This window comes from Gossypium arboreum, chromosome 6 (assembly GCF_025698485.1).
Source record: "Gossypium arboreum isolate Shixiya-1 chromosome 6, ASM2569848v2, whole genome shotgun sequence".
Taxonomy (NCBI): Eukaryota; Viridiplantae; Streptophyta; class Magnoliopsida; order Malvales; family Malvaceae; genus Gossypium; species Gossypium arboreum.
The window spans coordinates 35,416,666-35,432,066 of record NC_069075.1 but is presented as its reverse complement, the minus strand read 5'-3'; the positions used below and the strand labels follow the sequence as shown (position 1 = coordinate 35,432,066).

The 15,401-nt window shown below is 36.5% G+C and overlaps 1 pseudogene; it reads left to right on the top strand.

The window, feature by feature from the left end:
- Positions 1-1,751: 1,751 nt before the first annotated feature.
- LOC108468804 (pentatricopeptide repeat-containing protein At4g33170-like) lies at positions 1,752-15,401 on the top strand (annotated as a pseudogene).

Below are 15,401 nucleotides of genomic sequence, written 5' to 3'. Positions count from 1 at the left end.
AAGGATTTTCTACTTAAAGCATCAGCGACCACATTGACCTTTCCTAGATTATAATCAATAACCAAATCATAATCTTTTAACAGTTCAAGCCACCTTCGTTGTCTCAAATTAGTACTTCAAAATTTTATAATCAGTGAATATATGACACCTTTCACTAAACAAATAATGTTGCCAAATTTACAATGCAAACACAATAACTGCTAACTCCAAATCATGTATTAGGTAATTTCTTTCATGTGGTTTTAGCTGTCTAAAAGCATAAGCTATTACTTTACATTCTTGCATCAATACATAGCCTAAACCATTCAAGGATGCATCACTATAAATTACAAATTCTTTACCCGAATCAGGTTGAACTAGCACATGTGCTTCAGTCAACAAAGCTTTTAATTTTCAAAGCTTTGCTAACATTTATCAGTCCACTTGAATTTCACGTTTTTTTGCAATAGATAAGTTATCAGAGAAGCTATAATTAAAAACCATTTTACAAACATCTGATAATAACTAGCTAGTCCTAGAAAACTTCTAACTTTAGACACATTTTTAGGTGGTTTCTGATTAACTATAGCTGAAATTTTATTAGGGTCTACTCTGATGCCTTCAGCAGATACTATATGTCCAAGGAAACCAATTTCTTGAAGCTAAAAATCACATTTACTGAATTTGGCATATAATTGTTTCTCACGCAGAGTTTGCAGTACAATTCTCAAATGATCAGCATACTCAATTTCATCTCAGGAATATACTAAAATATCATCAATAAACACCACCACAAACCTGTCTAGATACGGTCTAAAAATTTTGTTCATCAAATCCATAAATACCGCTAGTGTATTAATTAAACCAAATGGAATCACAAGGAACTCATAATGTCCATACTTGGTTTTGAAAGTTTTCTTCAGTACATTTGAGTCTTTCACTCGCAACTGAGAGTATCTAGAATAGATATCTATTTTAGAGAACATAGTGGCACCTTTCAGCTGATCAAACAGGTCATCAATTCGAGGCAATGGATACTTGTTCTCGATTGTAACCTTGTTGAGTTGTCTGTAATCAATATACAACCTCAACGATCTATCTTTCTTCTTTAAAAACAGAACCGGTGCACCCCAAGGTGAATGAATAGGTCGAGCAAAGCCCCTATTGTCAATTCTTGCAACTGTGCTTTCAACTCTTTTAACTCCGTTGGGGTCATTCGATAAGGTGCTATAGATATAGGAGTTGTTCCTTGAAGAATATATATAGAAAATTCCACCTCTCTAACCAGTGGTAAACCAGGTAATTCCTCCAGAAACACATCAAGAAACTCACAAACAATCGGTACTGATTTAATTTTTGATTCTGATACTTTAGTATCCAATACATATGTAAGATAAGCATCCAACTTATCAGATTCAACATGAAGTAATTCACCATTCTGACATTTCAACACAATGTATTTTTGTTTACAATTCACCACAACATCATGTTGAGTTAACCAGTCCATTCCCAAAATTACATCAAATTCATCAAAAGGCAGTAGCGTCAAATCAGCCGAGAAGTAATAACCCTTTACCATCAATGGACAGTTTTTACAAAATTTATTCACCATAACATACTGGCCCAGGGGGTTTGAAACTTTAACCACCAATTCAGTGAACTTAACAGGTAAAATCTTAATAGACACTAAATTCGTGCATATATTTGAATGTGTTGAACCAGGATCAATCAAAGTAGTAATATCAATATCAAGAAGAGAAAATGTACCTGTAATGACGTCTGGTGCAGAGGCATCGTCTAGTGCAGAGGCATCGTCTCTTGCATGTATAGCATAAGTCCTTGCTGGTACTCTTGCTTTAGATTTAACTATTGAATCTTTCGTAGCACTTCAGCTACCACTAACATTGCCAGGGTGTCGAGGTGGTCTACCTCTCAAGGCAGGGTTACTTAGTTTTGAAGCCTGATCAGTATCTTTTTCAATCCTTTCTGGACAATCTTTAAGATAATGGTCAAGAGAACCACATTTATAGTAGGCCCAGCTTCTCATATGATACTCCCCAAAATGAAATTTATTACAATGTTTGCATTTCGGTTAGGGGTTACCAACACTTCCAACACTTGTTATAGATGGAGACAAAGATCTCGGGTTAGAGCGTTAATAGCTTCGTTCTTTTCTGGAATATCCCACAAATATGGTAAAATAATCATGATATTTCTTTGATTTTTTTGAAGAGATGCTTGTGACTTCCCCATAAATCTCTTACTAGAAATTTGAGCTTTTCTGTTTGCTTGTCTCTTTTCTTTGCTTAATTCTTCAGCTTTGTGCGTCCGATCAACTAGTACTACAAATTCCCTTAATTCAAGAATTCATATCAATAGCTTGATGTCTTCATTTAATCATTCTTCAAAATGTTTAGACATATCAGCCTCAATCGAAACCCATTCTCTACCATACTTGGTTAACCAAACGAATTCTCGCTCATATTCAAATACTGCCATATTAAATTGTTTAAGCTCTAGAAATTTTTTCTTTTTCTGATCCAAAAATCTCTGGCTAATATACTTCCTTTTGAATTCTGTTTGGAAAAACTCCCATGTAACATTTTCCCTTGGCACAAAAGAAATCAATGTATTCCACCACTGATAAGCTGAATCTTTTAACAATGATACGACACATTTCAGACACTCAGCTGATGTACATGATAATTCATCCAAAACCCTGATTGTATTCTATAACCAAAATTCAGCCCTTTTCAGATCATCTTCAGCAGTAGCCCTAAATTCTTTTACCTCATATTTTTGAATTTTATCTACCGGAGGCTTACCAGTTCTAACTAGTTCAATACCTTATGGCATGTCAAGAACCGGTTGAGGAGCAAGAGGGGGAGGTTGTTGTTCTTAAAAATTTAGTTAACCACCTATTCATCATTTGAAAGAAGGCTTCTTTTACCTCATCACCTCAGCCCTCAGATACGGGCCTTCTACTACTACTAGATGGAGCTCTTTGTACTGAAGCTTGAGTAGTGCTCTCAGCTTCCTCGGATTTAGCTCTAGCTTGGTTGGATGACAATACTATATGAAAAACATGTTTAAAATGGTCAAGAAATGTAACACTATTACAAATTATATAATAGTCCAAGAATGGGCTGAACCATAGCTCTGATACCAATAAACGTAACACCCCTAACCCGTATCCATCACCGGGAAAGGGTTATGGAGCATTACCGGAGTTTACAGTTCAATTACAGTTATTTTATGTCATTTACTATTCATTTCAAAAAATCAATCACAATTAATAATAATGTCACTCATATCCGTCATTAAGGCCCAAAATATATATTAGAATCGAGTCGGGACTAAACTGGTTCACAGAAAATTTTTCGCGAAATCTCAAATTTTTTTTCGTAAGTGCAGGGGACACACGCCTGTGTGGTTAGGCAGTGTGGGCATTCGATGTAAGGCACACGATCGTGTTCCAGCCTGTGTCCTTACCCGTGTAACTCTTTGACTTGAATCACACGACCAGCCACACGCCCGTGTGCTAGACCATGTGGACAATTTAATTTTTGAAAATTAGGTGCAGGGGTTACACGGCCAGGACACACACTCATGTGCTGGGTCGTGTGTCTCACACGGCTGAGACACACGCCCGTGACTCTACCCGTGTGCTCAATTCTGAGCATTCTATTTCTCTAATTTTAAGATGCAGGGGACACACGGCCAACCCACACAACCATATGCATGGCCGTGTGTCACACACGGTTGAGACACACGCCCGTGTGTCTACCCATGTGGATAGAATAAGGTCATTTTTCAAACCTTATTTCTTACCCTTTTTACCTTGCACCTATATTAACACTTCAATATATATTCACCATCCAATTCAAGGCATATAATTCAATCTAATGATCAAGTTTTATGCATGACACATCTACTCATGTTTTCAAGTATCATTTTTACATTAAAATTTCCCAAACTTAATTGCATCTAATATATTAAACCATACATGTTCATATACTAAATATACTAAAGCTCATGCATAAGTATGCATTAAATTTACTATCACTAACCATTCCAATGGCTAGTTACAACCAAAACATTTACATGCATCATTTATTATTATTAGCCTATACATGCTATTACACCAAGGTAAGATTACTATTTATACCAAAATGAGCTGGAGGATAGTCTGATGATACTCCGACCAATTCCAACATTAACGAGCTTTCGAGTACTATAAAACAGAGAAAAGAAAATTGATTAAGCATTTCAACTTACCAATTATGCTCAATTTAAGTAATCATGCAAATAACATGCATCCCAAGAAATTGACCAATTGCCTAATTACATTCACTCAATCAAGCAAGTTACTCATAAATTTCTAAATAATTTTCAAGTAATAAAGATGAGTTCATCATATAATAACTTCCATGCACATATACCTTTTGTATCATATTTTCATATAACATATACGTTTCTATGATAAATCATCTCAAGTTCAAATTAGCCATAACAAAACTTTGCCCTTTGAATTTATTTGTAATATTGATGGATATGATCATGTAGTACACTTAAAATGTACAAAACTGAAATCTGTCAATTCATATCCAGGGGTACGCAATTAGGGAACATAATTAGGAAGCACTCTCTTGAGCTATGTAACAGGATGGTCATGTGAGCGATGTATCAGGAAGTTTATTCGCGCTAAATAGGAAACTCATAAAAGTTTTATTCAGGAAGCTCATTGAGCTTAACAGGAAACTCCGAAGATTAATTTATCAAGCAATATCAGCCATGAGATTAATTTCATACATTAAACATTTATGCAATTCATACAAATACAACATTTGATTCAAACATATTAATACACATAATTAAGTTACACAGACATACCTCGACACTTGTTCGTGTATGAAAATCTACTAATCCGTCACCTTTTCTTTTCCTCGATCAAACTCTTTATTTGATATTTCTAGATTTATATAAATGGATTTAACATCAATTTAATCCATTTCATACTCAATTGAACTCAATGCACTTCTTAGGAAAAATTAGCATTTTGCCCCTATACTTTTCATAAATGACAAAATTTGTTCCTATGCTTGGAAAATGAAATTCATGCAATTTAAGCCTTATTTCAAGCCTAACTAAATTTTACATGTTACAATAACAGCCCAAGAATTTCACAAAAATCAAAATTTATCCACGGGTTTTACCATTTTTCAATTTAGTCCCTAAATTATAATTTTATCAAAATTCTATTTGTAAAAGTTGTTTATTTATCAACAACCTTTCATTTTCTATCATAAATATCAAAATTTTAGCATATTCATCCATGGAAATTTTTTATATTTTGATATTTTTACAAAGTAATCCCCAAAATAACTAGATTAGGTTATTCGATCTCAAAAATATAAAATTACTAAAAACAGGACAACCTTGCTTTCTTTTTCCTAGGGTTTCCATAAAATTTATTGATGAAGAAGATATAAAATGATGATATTAAACATTTATTTAATTTATCATCTTTTATTTATTTCCATTTCCATTTTAGTCCTTTTCTTTTTATAAATTTCAATGGATGAATCATCAAAAATATCTACTAACTTTTCTTAATGGTCTAATTACCATATAAGGACCTCAAATTTTGAATTCCATAGCTATTTGTAACTTATAGCTACTAGAACTCAACTTTTGCATTTTATACAATTTGGTCCTTTCTATAATTAAACATGTAATCGATAAAATTTTCTTATTGAAAATTTCATACGTTTTTCCTATCATAATGCAAACCATGCAATATTATTAAAATAAATTTTCATTCTGATTCGAATTTGTGGTCCCGAAACTACTATTCCGATTTCATTGAAAATGGGCTGTTACAATACATGAGTTTTAAAACTAGCTTTTTGCTTGAAAATTTCATTGGAAGCAAAATATTTCTCAGAGAATTTATCTTCTTTAACGGAAAATAGTATTAGCAAAAATAGTGTATGTGTGGTATCAAATTATTAAATGAACAAAACCTAGCTTATCTTTCCAAGATAGAAGTTACTTTGTCATCAAATGTAACATTCCTGTACCTAGGCCTAGCAAATCGGGTCAGGTATAGAGGTGTTACAATATTTCACCTTAACTACCTAGGTACAAGCCATTTCAACTTACAAAACAGAACGAACTTTACAAAGAGTTAGCTGAACTGAGATGTGAGATTTGGATGCTACTAACACTACTCGGTAAGTCCAAAATCCAATAGTCACTTATGCACGGAAACAAGCAGTCTGCTTGTTGAGCAAAAGAGCTTAGAGGTTCTTACATAATCTCAAGCCTTCATTGTTTATTTAGTAACATTTCCAATTTGACTAATGTGATCAAAACCAACATATCTAAGTGAGGAATGATTTTTTCATCAAGTTGTTCTATTTTCAAATTTTTGCAACACCGAGCCATTAGACAATACTCCATTGTTTCTACATTTTGAGTGACATGTCTTTTAAATCTTAATAAGGGGGAAGCCATTATAAAAAAAGTGGATAATATATATTTTACATAAGGAACATTTGGTTTTTCTGTGAAAAAGAAGTTAATGGGATGGGTTATTTATAGAATTTAAGGCTAGGGTATCATTAAGGTTTTTAATAGGACCCTCTCCACTCATTGGTGTCAAGGTCTCTTTAAATTTTTGAGTTTTCTCATTTTCAAAAAATATAATTGTTTATAAATTAAGGTTTATGTTTTTTAAATTTTTACTACAACCTATATACCTACGAATGTCAAGACCTCTTTAAATATAATAATATTATCCACAATTGCTACAAATTACATAAACAATTATAGTTTAAAGTTCTTAAAATTTTACAAGGACTTGAACACTCAAGGATCGAAACGTCTTTAGGTGTGGAGGTTCTACTAATTGATTGTGTAAAAAATATAATTAAACTTGACACTTGTGAGTATCAAGATACCATGTGGACATGTGATTAACGAGTTCAAGTTAGACGAATATGTAGGTAACAGTTTGGTTGTCTTGTATGCAGAATACGAGAAATTTAGAGATTCAAGAGGCTCTTTGAGGATATACCTAAAAGGAGTGTTGTTTCACGAAATGCATTATTTTCTTGTTATGTGTAGACTGATTACTTTGGCGAAGCAGTGAGTTGTTTCATGAAATGGTTTTGAGTGGAATAAGGCCTAATGAATTTAGTTTGTCTAGCATGATAAACGCCTGCACTGGGTTTGTGGACAAAGGTGAAGAAAGGAAAATTCACGAGTTCTTAATAAAGCTAGGTTAAGATTCATATCCTTTCTCGATTTCTTAAACGCCTGTGTGGTTTGATGAATGACGTAAGAATGGTTTTTGTAACGCCCTAAATTTTGGGCCTAGAATTTTTGAGATTTGAGCATAGGGACAATGAGGATGTTGCACTTAAGAGATTAGTTGTGCAATTTAATGCCAGAATGGGTCTGCTGGTCTAGTGGTTAAGAAAGTGTTAGTGTACCTTGAGGTTCTGGGTTTGAGTCTTTAGGCGCGTTTGTTATTTTAATATTAATTTTGGATTTGTATTAGTTATTTATTTGTTTATTTATTTATTTATTTTATTATTCATTCATTTTCTTTTCACGTTTCTATTTTTCTTTCCTTTTTTTTCTTTTCTACTTTTTCTATTTTTTTCAAATATACTCAAAAATCGATTTTGGCTTGTTGGCATCGGGATTTTTTCTTTTCTGCCATCATCTCTGATCAAGCAATAGGTGTGGGATTCAAACCTTACCTACTCTTCTTTTGTTTTGCAAGTAATTGTTTCGACTTTTCTTGATTGTATGCTAACCCATTAGTTTCGGGTTTTAGCCAATGGAAGTGGTGGGAAATCATCACTTTATGATAAATGATGATAGGAAAAAGGTTAGAGATTGTTACAGTGGCTTAAACGGTGATTTCGGGGCTAATTTGGGGTGGTTTCGTGACCTCTCCGGTGACCACACAGGCGTGTGCCGTGGCACATGGCTGTGTGGATTTGTGAATTAAGGTTCTGGGCCAAATTGGGTGCCACATAACCGTGTCCCTTGGGCATACCGGCGTGTGAATTTGGGAATTAGGGATTTAAGATTTTGAGTCACACGACCTGGCCACATGGTTGTGTGGCTGATTTAGGGATTAGGGTTTCCACACGGGCGTATGCTTCAGAGCACATGGTTGTGTTTGGTGGGCACATGGGCGTGTGAGACCCTCACACGGTCGTGTCTTTCCTACACTTTATTTTAGTGATTTTGGACAGAGAGTTACACGGCTGTGTCTCTGCTCACACGGGTGTGTGCCTCAATTACACGGTTGTGTACTATCCTTCACACAAGCATTTGGATCCCCACACGGCTTGGATTGCTCCAACGGCTGGAGCACACGGGCGTGTGGCCCTAACTCGCCAAATTCTGAATTTAAGTCAATTATTGCAATCACAAATCAATGTGTTCCTACTTTCAACTAAGCTTGACTGAGGGTAATTGTGACTCAGAATTGGGTTGGATTTATGCAATACTCGTGATTGATTGTACAAATAATCTATTACTGATATGGAATACATGAGTGTACATTTTTCTGACTGACTGAATGTGATTGACGATTTCTAAATGAATGTCAGAAATCGTATTCTGAGTTGGCGCATTTGTATTCATACATTTGCATACATCCATTTGCATAAACCATTTTGGGTTGGGATGTTGAAGAGAAAGAAGACTGATTTGATCTGGCAGTTCAACTGCATTGATGATCATCATTACCGGGCAACCTAAGATGACATCTTATAATGGTATAGTGGTTTACTGCATTACACCGTACCACACGTACGTTAGATATGCAATGTACTTTTATCTGATCTGGCAATTCATACTGCATGTCTGTACCGTAATTCACCGCATTGCACTGTATAGCCTATATGCTAGATTTGCTGCGTAATTTACGTGACTGACAGTTAATCTACATACTGTTAGCCCGAATTCCCACAGGGTCGAGGGCAGTCCCAATACCCTGAGGGTCGTGGACATTGCTGATGATCATCATTGCTGAGCAACCCGGGATGACATCATATGGAGTGAAGGTTTGGATGGGCTTTTCGAGGTCCTACTTGGAGTGTAGGGATGGGCAACCCCCATAGTAAGTACAGGGTTGGATGGAGAGGTGTGTTGGCTGGATGGGTGGGTGCATTTTGTAGCTCATCTGCACTCATATGCATTTGTTTGAATCTGATTGACTAGATGTGTTACAATGACCAAATTGATTGTATGGTGGTCTGACATGTCTGATTGACTGTTTGCGAATGACTGAGTGACTGAAAAGCACTTGTGCCTAAGAGGATTCTATAGATATGACTGCTACTGTCTGACCAGATGGTTATTGAGAGAGGCTAAGGCCCCAACTGAAAACTGGTATTGATTCTAGAAAAGGGCTTAAGCCCAGTTTGTGACTACTGGGAATTACCGTTACTGTGTCTGATAGAGCCATATGACTGTAAAGTTACATATGGTCTGTAGTTGTTTTAATTGGTCTATAAGTATATTTTTTCTGAACTGCTTCTAGTTTCTTAGTTTCCCTTCTATAGTTTAACTGGTTTGATATTACATTGAGCTCGAGTAGCTCACTCCCTCTTCTGCTTCCTATTTCAAGTATAGTTTCTAGACTCCGTTGTTAGGATTAGCACGCAGAGGTCTCGGACAGTCATGGAGGATCGAACATTAAAATTAATTGCTATTTGGTTTTGGTTTTGAATTGTAAAACTTTATAAAGATCTGGTACAAATTTTCGTTATATGTTACATCTATACATTTAAACTAGTAACTTTTCGATAGAAGATTTTTAACAATTATTGGTTTAGTTTTACTTAAGAAATAAAGGGGTTATTTTGTAAAATATTCTCATGATCACTTCGATGATCAATGTAGTATTCCTAGATTCGGTATAGACTTCTAGGCCAGGTTTGGGGTGTTACATTCAGTGGTATTAGAGCCAGGTTTGCAAAAACTCGACTTGTGTTTATTACGTGGATTTATGCGCAAATAATGGATTTTGAAAAAAAAACATTTGAAAGCTGTACCATAGGAATTGAAACGGTTTGGATTTTGTAAACTGATTTACGGAAGTGAATTGTCTGAGACTCTGATGCTGGTCTATGTAGAAATTTGAAACTGAAATACTTGAATTTAGATTTGTACTGATTCTGTGTTTGTCTTCTGAAAGGGTAGATTTTTATTGATATGGATTCTAAGGGTAAACAGGATCATAAGGATCTTTTGTTTCTTCGGAATGTGAGACTGTTCAGGAGGAGGAAGTCAATCTGAGTCTGCCAACTCTGGGTAGCTATAATCTGGAGGTTGGTACTAAGGTACTAACCTGGTTAGTGAGGGAAGTGCTAGAGGAAGTGTTTAAGGCTAAGATAAGGGAGAATAGTGAAGCGTTTTAGGCTAGATACGAGGATTGTGGGAAGAAGAGAGATCGCAGCTTTCTAAGGTTGGAACCTCGATCTGCGAAGCGTGTTAGGATGCATTCGGCTGACAATAAGGGTAGAACTAGTAGTGGTACGAGCGTACCGTCTTGCAAGCATTGTAGAAGGCGTTATTCGGGCGATTGCTGTAGGAAGTTAGGAATGTGTCTCAGATGTGGATCTAAGGAGCATTGGGTTTGAGATTGTCCTCAATGTTTTTTGAGACAGGTATGCTGGTAATTGTTTCGATATGTTATTTTGAGCATAGAAATTGTGTACACAGGTGTGTATCTGCTTCAATGGTTAATTGTTCTGTGTGTGTGTGTGAGGTTTTAAGTTCAAACTTAGTGTGGTAGTGTTTTGGAATCAGAGTGCGCAGCGGGAGCATAGTGGTGTAGTTGTTTATATGACTGTTCTGTTAGTTGGAAATTTTTGGGATGAAATTTCTTTAAGAAGTGGAGAATTGTAACGCCTTGAATTTTGAGCTTAGAAGTTTTAAGATTTGAACATAGGAACAGTGAGAATATTGCACTTAAGAGATTAGTTGTACAATTTAGTGTCAGAATAGGCCTGCTGGTCTGGTGGTTAAGCGAATGTTAGTGTACCTTGAGGTTTTAGGTTTGAGTCTTTGGGCGTGCTTGCTAGTTTTAATTTTAATTTTGGATTTGTATTAGTTAATTAACTATTTATTTAATTTTTTTATTTTTATTTTTTTATTATTCATTCACTTTCTTTTCACGTTTTTGTTTTTCTTTCCTTTTTCTTTTGCTTTTCTACTTTTTCTATTTTTTTCAAATATACTCAAAAATTGATTTTGGCTTGTTGGCATCGAGATTTCCGCATTTCTGTTGTCATCTCTGATCACGCAACAGGTGTGGGATTCGAATCTTAACTACTCTTCTTTTGTTTTGCAAGTAATTGTTTTGGCTTTTCTTAATTGTATGCTAACCCATTAGTTTTAGGTTTTAGCTGATGGAATTGGTGGGAAATCATTACTTTCTGATAAATGATGATAGGGAAAAGGTTAGGGATTGTTACAGTGGCTTAAACGGTGATTTTGGGGCTAATTTGGGGTGGTCTTGTGACCTCTCAGGTGGCCACAACACACGACCGTGTGGATTTTTAAATTCAGGTTTCGGGCCAAATTGGGTGCCACACGGCCTGGCCACACAGTTGTGTGGCCGATATGGGAAAAGTTGTCGATTTTCACACGGTCGTATCCCTTGGGCACATGGGCATGTGAATTTGAGAATTAGGGATTTAAGATTTGGAGTTACACGGTCATGTGGCTGATTTGGGGATTAGGGTTTCCACACAATCGTGTTTGGTGGGCACATGAGCGTGTGAGACCCTCACACTACCGTGTCTTCCCTACACTTTATTTTAGTGATTTTGTACAGAGAGTTACACGGCCTGTTCACACGGCTGTGTCTCTACTCACACAGGCTTCTGCCTCAGTCACAAAGCTGTGTGCTAACCTTCACATGGGTGTTTGGATCCCTACATGGCCTGGATTACTCCACACGGCCGGAGCACACGGGCGTATGGCCCTAACTCGCCAAATTCTGAATTTAAGTCAATTTGATTGCAATGGCAAATCAATGTGTTCCTATTTTCAACTAAGCTTGACTGAGGGTAATCACGACTCTGAATTGGGTTGGATTTGTGCGATACTCGTGATTGATTGCGCGAATAATCTGTTACTGATATGGAATACATGAGTGTACATCTTTCTGACTGACTGAATGTGATTGATCGTTTCTGAATGATTGTTAGAAATTGTATTCTGAGTTGGCGTATTTGCATTCATACATTTGCATACATCCTTTTGCATAAACCATTTTGGGTTGGGATGTTGAAAAGAAGGAAGACTGATTTGATCTGGCAGTTCAATTGCATTGATGATCATCATTGCCGGTAACGCGAGATAACATCTTATAACAGTATAGTGGTTTACCGCATTACACTGTACCACACGTACGTTAGCTACCCTACGTACTTTTATATGATCTGGTAGTTCATACTACATGTCTGTACCGTGGTTCACCGTATTGCACAGTACAGCCTATACGCTAGCTTTGCTGCGTAATTTATGTGACTAACAATTTATCTACATACTGTTAGCTCAAATTCCCACAGGGTCGAGGGCAGTCCCAATACTCTGAGGGTCGTGAACATTGCTGATGATCATCGTTATTGGGAAACCTGAGATGACATCATATGGAGTGCAGGGTTGGATGGGCTTTTCGAGGTCCTACTTGGAGTGTAGGGATGGGTGGGTTGATTAAATCCCCACAGCAAGTACAGGGTTAGACGGAGAGGTGTGTTGGCTGGATGGGTGGGTGCATTTTGTAGCTTATCTGCACTCATATGCATTTGTTTGAATCTGATTGACTAGATGTGTTACTATGACCGAATTTATTGTACGGTGGTCTGACATGTTTGATTGACTGTTTGCGAACTACTGAGTGACTGAAAGGCACTTGTGCCTAAGAGGATTCTGTAGATATGACTGCTACTGTCTGACTGGATGGTTACTGAGAGGGGCTAAGGCCCCAACTTAAAACTGATATTGATTCTGGAAAAAGGCTTAAGCCCAGTTTGTGACTACTGGGAATTACTGTTACTGTGTCTGACAGAGCCATATGACTATAAAGTTACATATGGTCTATAGTTGTTTTAGTTGGTCTGTTAGTATGTTCTTTTTCTAAACTGCTTCTAGTTTCCTAGTTTCCCTTCTTTAGTTTAACTGGTTTGATCTCACACTGAGCTTGAATAGCTCACCCCTTCTTCTGCTTCCTCTTTCAGGTACAGTTTCTGGACTCTGTTGTTGGGATTAGCACGCGGAGGTCTCTTAAGTTATGGAGGATCAAAACTCGGACAATCATGGATGATCAAACTTTAAAATTAATTGCTATTTGGTTTTGGTTTTGAACTATTAAGCTTTATAAAGCTCTGGTACAAATTTTCGTTATATGCTACATTTATACATTTAAACTAGTAACTTTTCAATAGAAGAGTTTTAACGATTATTGGTTTTGGTTTACTTAAGAAACAAAGGGGTTATTTTGTAAAATATTCTCACGATCACTTCGGTGATCAATATAGCATTCTTGGATTCGGTCTAAACTTCTAGGCCGGGTTTGGGGTGTTACAGTTTTTAATTTGATGCCAGACAAAGACTTGATTGCATGGAATGCTATTATCTCTACGCATTCACAAAATAGGGAAGACATAGAAGTTGTATTGCTATTTCCTTTGATGCATGAGGAAGGAGTTGGATTCAATCAAACAACATTATCGGCAATCCTCAAATCCATTGCTAGCTTGTAGGCGAACTACATTTGCAAACATGTTTATGCACTCTCTACGAAATCAGGATTTGAGTCTGACCGTTATGTTGTAAACAGCCTTATCGATGGATATGGAAAATGTGCCCTTCTTGAGGATGCAACAAGAATATTTAGAGAGTGCTTGATTGTAGATTTAGAGGGTTTCACATCTATAATTACAACTTATTCTCAGTCCGGACAAGGTGAAGAAACTCTTAAGTTGTATCTAGAAATGCTAGATAAAGGGATAGAGCCGGATCCCTATGTTTGTAGTTCACTCCTAAATGCATGTGCAAATCTATCAATATATGAACAAGGGAAACAAGTGCATGTTCATGTCTTGAAGCATGGATTTATGTATGATATCTTTGAAGGAAATTCTCTCATTAACATGTATGCCAAATGTGGAAGCATAAATGATGTTGAATGTGCATTTTCTAGTATTCCTGAGACAGAAATAGTCTCATGGTCTGCAATGATAGGAGGACTAGCTCAACATAGGCATGGGAAAAAAGCCCTATGGGTTTTTAATCAAATGCTTAAATATGGTGTTTCTCCCAATCAGATAACTTTGGTCATTGTCCTTTATGCTTGTAACCATGCAGGTTTGGTTACTGAAGCCCAAAAATACTGCAGATCAATGAATGAGTTGTTTGGATTTGAGCCTATGCAAGAGCATTATGCTTGCATGATTGACCTACTTGGTTGAGCCGAGAGATTAGACGAGGCAATGGAACTTGTAAATACCATGCCTTTTCGAGTGGATGGCTCAGTTTGGGGTGCACTTCTTAGTGTTGCTAGAATCCACAAGAATGTTGAGATCGGCCAACGTGCTGCAAATATGCTTTTGACTCTTGAGCCGGAGAAATCAGTACCGATGTTCTTCTTGCTAACATATATGCATCAGTTGGCATGTGGAATAATGTAGTAAAGATGTAGGGGCGAAGCCATAATGATTTTTTAGGGGGGCCGAATGAAATTTTAATTTTTTATAGTCTATATTTTTATAATTTTTAAAAAAATTAAATCGAATTTTTATAATTTAAGGGGCCAAAGTACAATTTTTCCTTTACTAATTTAAAATTTTAAAAAAATTTAGAGGACCTAAATGATAATTTTTTATTTTAAGGGGGCCGGGGCCATGCCGCCCCCTAGAATCACCTCTACAAAGATGAGAAGACTCATGAAAAACTGTAACGTGAAGAAAGAACCCGGGGTTAGTTGGATTGAGGTTAAAGACAAGATATACACTTTCACAGTGGGTGACCGAAGCCATGTTCGGAGTGAAGAAATCTACGCAAAGCTTGATGAGCTAAGTAAGCGTTTGAGCAAAGCCAAGTACATCCCCAAGGTGGAGTTCGGTCTTCATGATGTGGAACGGGATGAAAAGGAAAAGCTTCTATACCACCACAGTGAAAAACTTGCAATAGCCTTTGGGTTGACTGCCACTCTGGCAGGAGCTCCAATTAGAATTAAAAAGAATCTTAGAGTCTGCGTTGATTGCCATACTCCATTCAAATTCATTATTAAAATTGTGTCCAGGGAAATTATTTTGAGAGACATAAACAAACACCACCATTTTAAAGATGGTTCATGCTCTCGTGGGGATTATTGGTGA